At 44.3% G+C, this 14,271-nt stretch overlaps 2 long non-coding RNA genes across 2 annotated transcripts; both read left to right on the plus strand.

The window, feature by feature from the left end:
* The first annotated feature begins 585 nt into the window (after nt 1–585).
* On the plus strand, nt 586–2,743 carry LOC119005309. Its single transcript, XR_005070469.1, has 2 exons — nt 586–1,960; nt 2,110–2,743. It is a non-coding gene; the product is annotated as an uncharacterized LOC119005309 (long non-coding RNA).
* A 1,488-nt stretch (nt 2,744–4,231) lies between these two features.
* On the plus strand, nt 4,232–14,155 carry LOC119005310. Its single transcript, XR_005070470.1, has 3 exons — nt 4,232–4,831; nt 6,925–7,173; nt 13,934–14,155. It is a non-coding gene; the product is annotated as an uncharacterized LOC119005310 (long non-coding RNA).
* The last annotated feature ends 116 nt before the right edge of the window (nt 14,156–14,271 follow it).

A 14,271-nucleotide genomic window follows, 5' to 3' on the forward strand; every position in this document is an offset into this window, starting at 1 on the left:
GAGATCAGGGAATGTATTATTTTATTTTCCTCTTCTTGCTCTTTGTTTCGGACGATAACATCGAAAGAAAAAGACACAAAATCATTTACAGTTTTTGAAAAAGGAAACAAGCTAACATCTCGTTTTATCATCAGGAGCTGAGCAACATTGTTCTTACAACTTAAGGACGCTAATCAACTTGAACAATCCTTACGTGAACTAAACTTCCCCTCTTGAAAATAATATTCCAGTAGAAAAGATAACGATGCTTAAAAAAAAACTGCTAGCCAACACGCTAACGCAAACACTGAGCGCCGGGATGTTTGGCTGGAGGCTCCGGTGCTACCGAGAGGCGATCTGTTGTTTTTTCAGAGTGAGAGAGTGGTGACTGTCTCCTCTATCTGTGCTCATCACAGGTCAGAGGTCAGATAAGGACTGTCTGCTGGGAAATGGAGTGGGGGGAAGAGAAGAAGGAGGAGGCTGGGAGGGGAGGGGAGGGGTGGGAGTCACCTGATGACAGGAGAGAGGGAAGAGGAAGTAGTTAGTGTTAGCACGCTACTGGTGTTGATAGGCACACACACACACACACACACACACACACACACACACACACACACACAGGGGAAGGTGTTTGATAAGCGAGGCTGTGAGTTACTGAGTAACTAACACTCTGTTGGGTAACAGGTTGGGGGTTCAGATCCCCTCTCTGCTGGGGGCAAGGGTTGGGGGTTTGATTTCCTTCGGGGCGGCTCGCGCTGACAATAAGCTATTATTAAGCGGCTGATTAACTTTTGTTGAGAGACATTCATCAAAACACCACTTTGCAAATGTTTTGATGTAAATAGTGTAACGAGTGAGGTCAGAATGAGATGTGGAAATCATTCGCACGCGTCCCCAGAGTTGCGTTTGACCTCGTAGTTTGTTTGGATGCATCTTTTGAACCTTTTCGTTGTGTAACTCTCCTTCTGTATCTGAGTTTAGTGGCAGTGCTCAGTCGTCAGGTGACTGCAGGTCCTGTGGAGGCGTCTGCACCCTGCTCCTTCACCTTTTCACCTCCTGTCGCCTCAGTCATGCTGCAGTTGTCCCGATTGATTTTCTCAGGAAGTCCTACTCAAGTTTTGTCATTCAGTGTGATCTGTGCTGTGGAAACTGAGGCTCTAAGCACTTCAGGGTTTCTCACAAAAAGTCTAGAAAATGAGCATCATGTCCCACAAACGATCAGCAACCAGTCCAGGCTGGGATTTAAATTCTGGTTAAATGTTCCAGTCTCTGGCTTTATTGTTAGCCGAGTCCTGCGGTAGCTAGCAGGTCTTGGATTTCATTTTGATTACTTGCGAATAACTGTTTTCCTCTGAGTGTTATTACAGATGAGATCCTGTCAGGAACCTGGAACAACAGCAGTAACAGTTTGGTGTTTGCAGCATGTGACGGATAAACTCATCGTCTGCACAGCTTTATTTATATTTGTAATTTCCCGTCCATTTATGGATCGTCTGACGCTCTTTTTTGAATATATTCCAAGATCAATATTTCCAGACGAGTAGCTCAAGACTTGTAATGTTTAATCATCAAATTTCCAAAGAATATCCATCTGTGTTTTCTTCTGTCGGTCAAATTTAAATGTTTTTTCCTCTTGAAAACAAATTCAAGATTTTTCTCCTCTTGCAAGTTGTTTCCTCCTGCAACACTTACGCTAACATGTTGCCCCATTCATTAAAAAGCGACTGGAGCTGAAATCAAACATGCTAACGCTACGTATGAGTGAGCACTCGACCGATTCAAGCACCAGACGAGCTGACATGAGACTCTGAAACACGAGGATTTCTGGGGAAACATCAAGAAACATCTCGTGCCACGACGAGCTGAACCGATACTGCCGTGAAAGCAGATTTGAATATCTCTGCTCGCCTCCTCCTCCTCCTGTCGTCTCCTCAGATGTTATGATGTACCGCCAGTCTGTAAAACATGTTGCTCTTTGAAGGTATGTGCTAATAGGAGCTATTACACTCACTCTTCTCCTCCCCCGCCCTTTTACTCACAAACACTCTCTTCCCCCTCCTCCGTCCTTCTTTCTCTCTCTCTTTCCACTTCTCTCTGTCCTTTTTTTTCTTCTTCTGTGTCTCTAATTAGCAGTGTGTTAAACTTGGTGAACAGCGGTCAGGAATGCCCCGACAAGCTCGTAAAAGAAATGACATCAAGCTCCGCGAGACGCTGACAAACAGGTCGAACCTCCCGACTCACGCAGCGTCCAGTCAGGAATGGATGGATGGATGAAGAAGACACGAGACAGCAGAGGAGGAGGTGTTTGTGAAAAAACAACCTGAGGAGTTAAAATCACCTGACAGATCATTCACAGGATGACGTAATATGTTTATTATGTGTTGATAACACCGTCGCTCATAAATAAAAGCAGTTATGGGTTTGTAAACCGAGATGAGGCCTTGTTCTCGCTCCAGGTCCCGCGGCGGTATTGATAACAGTCTGCAGGACGCGTGTCGCAGAAATCAGCTGTGTTTAGGGTTTGTTTTTAACCAGAACTGACTATTGATCGCTGGTGAAACACAGACATCACGTGATACCAACGGCATTTATACTGTTGGAACCATGTCAGTCGTTTGGCATCTGACAAACACTGTAAAAATGATTCATTCAGCATCATTTTAATGTTTGTTTTTTTACATTTATTGTGCAACATGCAACAAGTTCTGTACATGTAGTAGTTTCTAAATATGATTAGTTTACATTAAATGTTGATTCAACACGATAGGTGAGTTTGGTTTGACTTTTACAGATGTTCTGATTCAACAATTAACATGTTCATGATGCTTTTATTAACACTTACAAAGACTTCACTACCGTTGGCTTATTACAATATTATAAAACATGTAAACACGATTCAAAAGATGCAGGTAAACATCAAAACTGACATTATTTTAATTGAGCAAGGAAATATCCTTTGTGTGTTAGTTGTGATATTAATAAGTAATAACTTGTTGCTTTTAGAATATCCAAAATAAAGTTTATATTGAGTTTAATTAACAGACACACACTTAACATTTTAAAGAAACGTCCCATATCACCTCCATTTTCTAACGTCACCACCTCCTCATCCCTTCTTCTTCTTCTTCTTCTTCTTCTTCTCTCCTTTCATCCCGTCATTATTTCTCCTCCACCTTTGATGACTCTCCCTCAGTATCACCACACAATGACTCTTTCAGTTCATGCCGAGGGAGGAGAGACAGAGAGACACGGGGAAGAATTGAATATGAAGTGATGAAGGGAGGAAGAAGAAGGTAGTCTGAAGAGAAGGAGGTACGAAGGGGGGAAAGGAGAGTAGAGGGGAGAAAAGAGGGATGAGTGGAGGAAGGGTAGACTGGGGTCAGAGCTGACGCTGGGGGGGTTGATGTGGGGTCAACATGATGAAGCAGTAATGGAAGTGTGTGTGTGTGTGTGTGTGTGGTATCAGAAGATGTATGGCTGGTTGACAGAGGGGAGAGAGACGGAGGTAGATTACAGCGGAAGGTAGAAAGGTAATGGTCTGGATGTAAGCGTGCGCCTGTGTGTGTGTGTGTGTGTGTGTGTGTTGTGTGTTGCGTGTGTGTGTGTTTCCCCTTTAATTATTTACCTTTTTTAACTTCTGAGTGACCATGAGACGACAACCTTCCCGTCCACGAGTCACACAGAGAGAAAGAGTTTCTTTCATGTGTTTGATTCTGATGCAGCTGGAATAAAAATGTCTTGAACAGTGTCGTTTAAACTCCCTGTTTGTTCCACCGTCAACATTTTGTTTTAGGTTTTGGTACCAAACTGCCAGTTTGTCTTGACAATCTCAGCAGCGTGCAACATAGGAGTCAAGATTCAAAGTGTTTATTGTCTTACGCACGGTAAAGAAACATGTTCCTCTGTCCAACAATGTAAAAAAAATAAATGTATACAACTGAATTATACAACATACAGAGTAAAGTAACTGTTGCATTGGACGGGAAATTGTATCGACGCAGAATCACGGCTATATTTCCTACTCAGCTGATGGATACGCACCTAATTTATGAGTAAAACATTGTGTTTCAGTGCAGGTAACAGGAAGCGTTGTTAACTACTCCAAGAAAAAGTGAATAATTTACACTTTTCCATCAGAAGTTCTCTCGATGTTGCTCCATCGTCAACATTCAGCAGTTTTTAAGCTCCATTGTTAAAATAGGTTAAAAAAAATAATAAATGAAAAGGGACGTACATCTAATGTCAGAGCTTCATGAACACATCCAGAACTCGAGAACAAAAATGACTCAAACAAAGAATCTTAACTGTTCAGTTTGATAGCTGATGTAACTAACACAGGTTTAAATTTGTGCAAGTTGATTTTTGAACACTTACTTGCTAAAGAATCCTTAAGAGATCAGATATTAGCTGCTCACTGCAATACTTCATTGATTAACAGCAACTTTGCTAATCAGCTGCTGATTGTCTCTCTTTGGTAATAAATCAAATATATCTTACGATGTGAAGAGTTCAGCAGGACTTTTTGGACATTTTTCACTTTACACCTAAAAGACTAACATATTAAATAAGAAGTAGTTGTCACGTTAGTCAATAATGAAACGTTCTGCAGCCCTGAACATGTGGAACATTGTGGAAAACCGGAGTGATGCCACGTCTCAGCGGTTCGTCAGAATCGTGTGTGAAAGCAGAGTAAACACGTTCCTTTCATACGTCTCTGCAGAGCAACACATCGGGTTTGTGTTCAGAGCGACGGAACAACTGGACCTCGTGTGGCGGCGGCGGCTGGACACGGGACGGACGGAGCGAGGGGGGGAGCGAGTCGTGACCTCTGATTGGCCGAAGCGACACAGAGGTGAGGTGAAAGGTCGTCCAGGGGTTGAAGAGAGGAGGGGGGACATATCAACACCTTGTCTAATATCTACTCTGCAGTGTGTGTGTGTCTGTGTGTGTGTGTGATTGATCCGTTCAACCCGGTGGCCGTGGCTATAGAGCCGAGAGACCGGAGATGAGTGTGTGTGTGTGTGTGTGTGTGTGTGTGTGTGTTTGGGGAGGGGCTGAGGGATGAGGGGCGATCCGTCTCCCGTGGCGACAGGCCGGACCGTGGACCCTTCCGCTTCCTCTAAATATTTACAGACCGCCGGCCAATCAAAACCAAGCAGACTTTGGCCACCAGCCATGACATGAAGGAGTGTGTCGAGTGTGTGTGTCTGTGTGTGTGTGTGTGTGTGTTTGGATGGATTACACACATTATCCCAGCCTTACGTCGGACAGCGTCGCGTTGCGCGGCTGCAGGGGAAAAAATGTAACACTCACTTAACAAGTTTTAACAATCGGTATCAGATCAACTATTAGCTCTGACACACACACATGCTCACTCTCTCTCACACACACACACACATACACACACACACATCATAAAACAGTTCCTTCAAACATACACACAGTGATCACATTAACTCTGGAGAACACACTCATTTTCATCCAAACATGCAAAAACACATCCCTCTCTTTTCTCTCTCTCTCTCTCTCTCTCTCTTTCACGCACACACATGCGCACACACACACACACACACACACACACACACGCACGCACACACACCCAGAGCATGTGTGTGCAGTGAAAGTGCTCAGCCGGCCTGTTTGAGCGAACAGTAAATGAATAAAACGTGTTTGAGCCGCTGAGAGGAAGTGGTTTCCAGACCGCCTCAGCATGTTGGAAACAGCTGTTTGTGCATACGTGTGTGTGTGTGTGTGTGTGTGTGTGTGTGTGTGTGCGTGCGTGGGAGTGTGTGTGGGGGTGTGCACGTGTGATTCAGCTTGTTCTTGAGCAGCATGTTTTCATCCTCTGTGTGTGTGTGTGTGTGTGTGTGTGTGTGCGCGATTACATCAATCTGTGTATCTCTTGATGTGTGTTTCTGTGAGTGTGTTTGGTCCAGTGTGTGTGTGTGTGTGTGTGTGTGTGTGCGCGCGCGCTGCGGGAGGGGGGGGTAGGTGGACCTCTTCAGATTAAACCACAGGCCAGACAGAGCTGTGTGTCATCGGGCCGACCGCTGTGGAGCCTAAACGATCCGATTTAGGCCAAAAACAGGAGCGACGGAGAGAAACGCGGCGGAAAATGTGTGAGTGATGAGCCGACGGCTGATCGCTGTCAGTTTTTAGTTTCTGTCGTCACGACGGGAAGCAAAAATGTGTCATTTTAAATTATGAGTGACCGTTTTCCAAACCAAACCGTCCGTTGCGGCCTCGGTCCGTGTGTGTGTACATCCCTCTCTGATGTTTCCACTTCGCTTCATGTTTTCCTTCATCTTTCAGCCTCCGTGCGTTGTAGATATCAGGAGTTTTTATTACATCAAGAGTTTGGGAAAAGTTGCAATAATAAAAAAAGAATGTGGTCCAAAATAACAAACAGACAAGAAACCTCCAACATTTATTTAGGTTGTAAATGTTAATAACAATGGAAACAATGTCAATGTTAATCAGACCTCATTGGATTTTGTGGTTTTTACAAGTTATTATTAGCAAAAACAAATCATGTGATTCTGTCTGAGATAAAAACACCTTCAACTGCTTCAATAAGCTTCTCTTTTTTTTTTTTTCACATGAGGCTCTTTGATCGTTGGATAATTTCATGCAAACTTTGCGGCTTCGGCTGAAATGCAGAAGCTATTTGCCGCTTCGCTGCAGATCCTGTTTTACATGTGTAGCGAGGAAACTGTTCAGCAGTTATGAAACTGTGCCAATTTAATAACGTGACTCACGTGAGAAAACTGGGTATTGTTATATATATCATGTTACTGAGGTTATTCCTAATTGCTTGCTGCAGTCGGGTTGATAAACAGGAGTGAAGATAAATCCAGATTTCAGACCCAGAAGTGAAACGTGTGATTCTGATGTGTCTTTACTCTGAACCTTCTTCTTCTTCCTCTTCTTGTCTTCCTACTTCAGACGGCTTTGGTTTGGGAGCACCCTGTCCTCCGTATGGTGTCAGAATCACTTCCTGTGCCTCCCTCACATGTGTTCTCATGATGAAGCTTTAGTTTGGACACCAGACGGATCTTCCTCCTCGTACAGTAAAATGCGTGACCCCCCGCTGCTGAGCAGTCATGTAGTGAACTAACCACATCTACTGCAGGACTCCTGATGACACGTCAGAAGGTCGCGTGGTGTGAACAGCACTGTCACGGCCTGATTCAGGTCAGTAATCCATGATGTGACACTTTATCTAAACAGAAAAGAGACACTTTTCTTCCTCACACATCGTCCTGCTGCCACAAACACTCACTCGAGCACAGAATGAGGATTCATCCGCCACGTTTCCTCGATCAGTTAGTTTGATTTCTTGGTATCTTCACCTCAGAGAGCTGCCCTTCATCCTCCTCCTCTTCCTCTCTCCCTCTGGTTTCTCCAAACTGTGTGGCTTTCGACTTCCGTCGTGCCCATGAGCCGAATCTTCTGATCTTTACACGAAACAGATCAGGCTCGCACACACACACACACACACACACACACACAGGGGCTGAACGTGGACACACACCCCTTCACCTCATCAAAGTGGTGGAAGTGTGTGTGGGACGATGGGTTTGATGGAAAGGTTTGGGGGGCTCGGAAGTGTTTTAGTGTGTGTGTGTGTGTGTTGGGGTGTGTGTGTGTGTTGGGGTGTGTGTGTGTGTGTGTGTGTTGGGGGGTGTGCACACATGGACACACACACACACACACACACACACACACGTACAGCTGGGACTTATCAGTGTTTACTCTCTCCTGTCTGACTGTACTTAAACTTTACCTCCTCCCTCTCCACTCTCGCTCCATCCACACATACACACACACATATACACACACACACACACACACATATACACACAAACATACACACACACACACACACACACAGGAACAACCACCCAGCCAGATCGAGGGAAGCCTCTATCTGAGCTTGGTGCTAAGCTGTGAATGGTTGTGTGTTGTCAGTGTGTGTGTGTTGTCAGTGTGTGTGTGTGTGTGTGTGTGTGTGTGTGTGTGTGTGTGCGTGTGTTTAGCTTGGCAGGCTGCCAGGTAACTTCTCCTTGTAGCAGCAGCCACGCGCCGCGGCATGCTGCGTGTGTGTGTGTATCTTGAGATTTATATTTTATGGCGTCTCGGGTTCTTGCTGCTGCAGGTGGGCACAAGCCCGTCTGAGGTTCTGCTCCACATATAATTTCCAGGCCACCTCGGGTCTGGGTCTGATTTAGCAATCGGACCTGAGAACAGGCTGACGACGTGAGCGTCACAGCTCGCTGAGCTGGATTTCGACTTCCTGTTAGAGACTGTGATGTGTTTTTATAACCGAAATATTCAAAAAATTGATTCTGAGTCTCTCAAACTTTGGCAACTTGGCTCACTGGGAAAATTGGAAAGATTTCAAAACTAAACTCTTCATTTATTTTACTTTTAATTCCCAGGAAAGAACGCAGATTAATTTGCTCCTCTTGCATCAGTTTAATGATATAAAGATCAGATTTTGAAGAACTTCTGGTTGTTATTCGTCAGCTTCTCAATGTTGATGTCGCTCAGACAGACAACTCGACACAGCAGATCCTTTAAATCATTTTTTAAAGGTACTTTTCTCTCCAGGATATTTTACAGCTGTTTAAGAATATATCTTCTTTCCCCTAATTTATCAGTATAGTAGACTACACACTGTGAAGTGCAAGAAACAGGGTGACAACTTGTGAGGGGGTAAAATGTGTGAATAAAGAAAATTAAAAAATGATCAAACGTCTGGACTCTGTGGCAGAAAACAGGCAGAGTCCCCCGAGAAAATGGTGCCGGATGGTAAGAAAAGGAACTGATCCACTCTTCTAGATTCAAACATCACTGAGTAAGAATGTGATGCCATCTGAAGAAAGATTGTTTTGGCTGACCGCATATTTTCATTTGTTTTTCCGATGGTCTCTGTCGGCAGCAGCTGCAGCTTTATTAACGCGTGTTTGGGCGCTCGACGCGCTCGGTCACAGTCGGAGGAAGCAGGAGACAGGATGTTTTCACTTCTTCCATATTTAACCAAAACCACCATTCTTTCCGTAAACTTGGTGCCTCCTTCGTTTTAAAGTCATCGGCTGTGAACGAAATTTCCTGTCATGCTTTTTATCTTTCCCTTCAAAACATATAAGAAAAGTGTTGTAACGTAAGATGTTAATGGGTCATGTGTCGTGTGTGTGTGCAGGTATTCACTGTATGACCTGTATGTGTGTATTGTCTGACGGTTTAGGTGTCACCTTATATTCCTGTGATACTGTATAAGTGTGTGTGTGTGTGGCTGTGAATACACACACACACACACACAGGTAAGCAAACAGGATGGGATGAGCGGCTTTGTGCTGAGAAGTGTCCCACTTCAGAGCTGTTTTGTTGCAGAATGTGTGTCACCGCGTCTCTTTATCGTCCTTGAAAAGCTCCTGAATTACCAGAGATAAAGAGTGTGTGTGTGTGTGTGTGTGTGTGTGTGTGTGTGTGGCCTCTTGAATGTGAAATATACGTACACAACTGAAAATGTATGCGAGAGAAAGTGTGTGTGTGTGAAGGTAAAACAACCTGAACAAAAGAAGAGGGACTGTCAGGGTCTTAAACTGAACCTGAGACGGACCGGACGATAAGAGAAGTACTGCATCAGTCCTCTCACGTCTTTAAACTAGAACCAGTGTTTTCTATGGTCACAGGACGCTAATCGTCTTTCTTAGAGCGATTTGTTGGCATGTCATTCACTCAAGAAGATCTAGTTCAGTGACCTCCACGGGTGAATACTTCTAAAACTAGTATTATCACTTCAACCCCCTTTAGATAATCCTTCTAATTGTTTAAAAGTGCCGCCATCACGTCAGCTATCATGATACTGTGATACTTCATCTACTGAGCATCATCCAGAATCATTTCACAGGTAACCTCCAAAGGAAACTTGTGGATAAAGAACAACAGATAGATCCAGAGGCTGTGCACCAAGCTAGCGACATTAGCCACCGAGTAAGTTGCTAAATTTCAGTCGTTTCCAGAACATATTGTTGCTCTACACCCAGATCTGTATAACCTTCATGATCTCAACCTGAGTTGAATCGTAATGGTTTTATAAAATAAAAAAATAAAAGTTCCTTTCAGCAGCTTCAAGTTATCATTAACAGCTCATCTCTAAAACTTCACTACAATTCAAACTTGATGTCAAAGCATAGTGCTGCTGTATTACACATTAGTGAATCAATATTATCAATAATTGACCTGCTGATCCGTCCTGGACATCGATGCAACGATCAGTGATCTCTGGTTCTCTTGGTTCAGATGCTGTTACCATACATGAACTTCAGCACCTGCCTTGAAAAGAACACCATTATTATCAATAACCCCAGTGTAGATTTTACTACACACACACACACACACACACACACACACACACTACTTGCTGCTGAGTGCAACAACAATGAAGCAATGAAGGCTGAAAACAGAGGAGCAGTAAATCCATTTCACTTTTCAAGGCCAGCAGGTCAGTGGGTTAGTGTTACCAACACTGCAGCCTCCCTGCACGCTGATAAGAGATCGCAGGCGATGCATATGTTTCTATGTCTGTGTGTGTGTGTGTGTGTGTGTGTGTGTGTGTGTGTGTGTGTGTGTGTGATCGCTTATAAAAGAAACAGTGAACCAGTTAAACTCCGATCAGATACCTCACACACACCCACACCTGGTCTCACTGGAGTCAACTTACAGATTTCATAATAACTTCTGTTAAGATTCCACTTTTTAAGGACTCGTCTCCCCAAACAAAAAAAAAGAAAACTTGCTTTTGTTAGACTCCGTTCAGGACACGCTGTTCTTTCTGACCAATTATTAATTCTCGTCATGAAGACGACCGTCCTGCTGTGACGTCCAGTCTTTGTCCACGACTTTCACCTCTCTCCAGTTATGTTTTTGGTCCGACCCCCCGTCGTCTTTTGGCCTAATTACAACGTGAACCAAAGCGCAGTCTGTTTAATTTAGACGTATTGTTATTAATCAGTTTATTATTCTGATTCTGATTTATAGCCGACAGCTGGAGGGGCTGTGGACGGCACAAGCCCGCTGATTATTTTTTATTGATTTGTTCTTTAAGGCGGACGGTATTAAGTGTCCCCGGAGCGTGTTTTGTCTGGTTCAGGCTTTGTCCCGGAGGAGTGGATATGTTGTCTTAAATCTGCTTTTATTAGAAAATCTTTAATGTTTTCGCCAATTAAATCCTAATGTCAGTGTCAGAGCCTTCAGGTGGCTGCGTACCTGCCGCAGAAAACAATGTGAACAAATAAAAAGGTCACATTTAAAAGAAATATCAGCAAATAAGTCCATTTCTTTTGTCTGTTTTTTCGCACCAGTTAAATTTGAACTCTGGAGCATCTACTTCAGTTTCATTAAACTGGATAGGTAAAATAAACGACACTGGAGTCATTAACCATCTGCATCTATGTCAGGAAGTGACCACTGATCTGAAAGATGTCCTCCTGATATTAATTATTCTTAGCTTGACAAAGTCATTAAGATGTCGGCAGCTTCTTGACACACTTAAATCAAGTCAGATCATTATGTTCTACTTTTAATTTTAGAGGTCTGTACTGTAAAATTAACTCTTTTAATCATGTATTGCAGCACTTTAAACCGATATAAGACTTTTTCAGGTGCTGCAGACGACCTGTGTGTTTTTTTTGCGAAGGCAGGAGGAGGATGACGCCCAACATGGCCTTCGGTCTTCGGAGGGCAGCAGTTGCGATCAGCTTTTTTTTGCCAGGAAGGACTCGCCGAGGGCCGACTTGGAGTCAGGTCACAGAGGTTATGGCACTTCTGGGCTTTTAGGGGTTGACGTGAGGGTGAGCACAAAGGTTTGAAGAGGAGAAGGGTATCATATCAACTTCATGTTTGGGGGTAAGACACAGGTCAGCCACAGTTTGTATTTAGGATTGGAGCCAAAGACACAAAACGAGAAGGTGTTTTCACCTTGTTACCAAATTACAGCTGGGAGGTCAACTTGCAGAGGACCAGCATTTGAAAGAATAAGAGAAGAGGTCAAACTAATTGCACATTTGGTTGAATTCATGCGTTTCCGGAATTAGAGGCATGATTGGAGAAGGCTCCAGGTCTTAAAGTTCCCAGTTTGGGCCACACTCTGACCCGAGAATCGCCTGTGAATGTCCAGTTGAGGGTTGAGGTCAGTGGAGCGGCCGTGGTTCACATTTAAAAATCTGTTTGACTGAAGAGAATCAAAGAAAGCTCAGAAGAAACGAGAGAGGAAGGATCCGTCTTCCAGAACAGACAGATGTTGTGTGTACAGAAGTATATCCAATCAGCAAAATTACAAATAGCTTGTAAACACATATGGAGACAATGGATCCAAGGAGCGTCCAAGTGATGCCAAGAAGCACAACTTCCTCTCTCCAACATGAAGACCTGGAAAGAGGACAGACTTCACAGATTAACCAGACAGCAATCACACCATGAAAGAAACCAGGGAGGAGAAACCATCTCCGGGTTTTAGCTGAACGTGATGGTCACATCGCTGGTCAGATTTGGAGAAAAAGGAATCAGCTTCAAGATTCAGACAGCTCTACCTCTCATGGGCTGCGATCACAGTCGGTGTTTTTGAAATTAGAAGGTCTTAAAACTCTTACATGCCTCTATGTCCTGGGAAACTTTGGAGTGTTTCCAACTTTGAGGATTGGATTCTGGAGTTAGACATTGTTTAGAGACAGTAAAGAGGAATCAAACTTAATTCACACTTTAGGGGGGGAACATCATTGGCCATCTTAACATTTGGATCCAGCAGGGTTGGCTGGAGTTAGAGAGGACCCCTGGCTGTCTTGGTCAGCATTTTGGAGTCGGCCCCTGAGCTCAGAACGACCTCTGAAAGCTTCATTTATCCAAGATTTCTGGGGTAATGATAGTGGTCACTTTGGAGGGTCAGGGCGAGGGGTTGGTGCCGGGGTTAGAAAGGAGAAGGGGCCTCTCTTTGGGTCATCCTGGCTCCAGGTCCAGGGGGTAATGGTAGTGGTCAGTTCCTGGGCAAAGGAGCCTTCGGGGCCCGGGGGGGCCTCTGCAGTGTCCGAGGGCCCAGGCTGTGGCCAGGTCAGCGGGTGATGGATGAGGTTTAGGCTGATTATGGCAGGTGCCCACCAGCCCTGACCAGTCCAGCTTAATCAGCAGAGCGCTCGGACAACAGACCCCATTTAACCTCCTAATGACCGGTCAGTCAATCTGGACACACACAGACACACGAATACACATGAACATTACGAGCTGAGGGACAATTAAAGAGCCAGTAGCAGCGACGGATCGTGTAATTAAAGGCTTCACAGCTGAGTGCACTGAGCTGCTGCAGACTCCCACACATCCGATCCAATCAGTGTTCAGTGTTCAAAATCACACCGACATTAACGCTCTGAGAGTCAAAAGCTCAGGTTAGATTATATACATATATATATATATAAAACACTCAGGATGCGTTGCTTTGTTGCAACTATATGTTTTTGTGTGTGTGATATTTTTAAAATGTCAAATGTTCTGCATGTAGTTTTTTGCGAGTGTGTAAGTTGAGCTGCACTCGTGTCAGTTAAGCGTAATCGACTCCCCACCGTGACCCACTTTCGGCCGGCGTGTGGTGCATTGTCTCACTTCGTTCTGCTTCATTTGGCAAACGAGTGTCGCGCGCCTGTGTGTGTGTGTGTGTGTGTGTGTGTGTGTGTGTGTGTGTTTACATTTGATTTGTTGTTGCACCTTTCGAGTTGATGCTCTGTAAGATTTTCTGTACCACAAAGTTCTCATCTACCAGGATCCTTAAAAGCTAACGGGCTTCAGACTTTCTTGTTGCGGCCTGTATGAGCTTCACTTCTTCTGTAAAACTGGCTGAAAGTTGGTCAGAACTGAGAATGAGATAACGCGAACGTTAAACAGTCTCTGTGTGTCTTTTCAGGGTTTAGCAGACAGGAGACGTGGGGTGTCGACGACGCGTCAACAGCTTCCTCCCGCCTCCATTTGTCCACACTGTTAGGAATCTGTGTGTGTGTGTGTGTGTGTGTGTGTGTGTGTGCTCAGTGTGATCACATTAGTGAAAGTAGTAAGTGTTAATTGGACAGTTAATATCAGAGGTGTGTGTAGTAATTACCATAATGTGCGTCAGATAACAGAGTCACAGTTGTGTATTGAGGGTTTGTTTTCATTGAAGGATAGCACACACACACACACACACACACACACACACACACACACACAGCTAACGCGTCCTCTGAGCTGAATCTGCAACCAGGAAAC

Source organism: Acanthopagrus latus, chromosome 17 (genome assembly GCF_904848185.1).
Source record: "Acanthopagrus latus isolate v.2019 chromosome 17, fAcaLat1.1, whole genome shotgun sequence".
In the NCBI taxonomy this organism is placed as follows: domain Eukaryota; kingdom Metazoa; phylum Chordata; class Actinopteri; order Spariformes; family Sparidae; genus Acanthopagrus; species Acanthopagrus latus.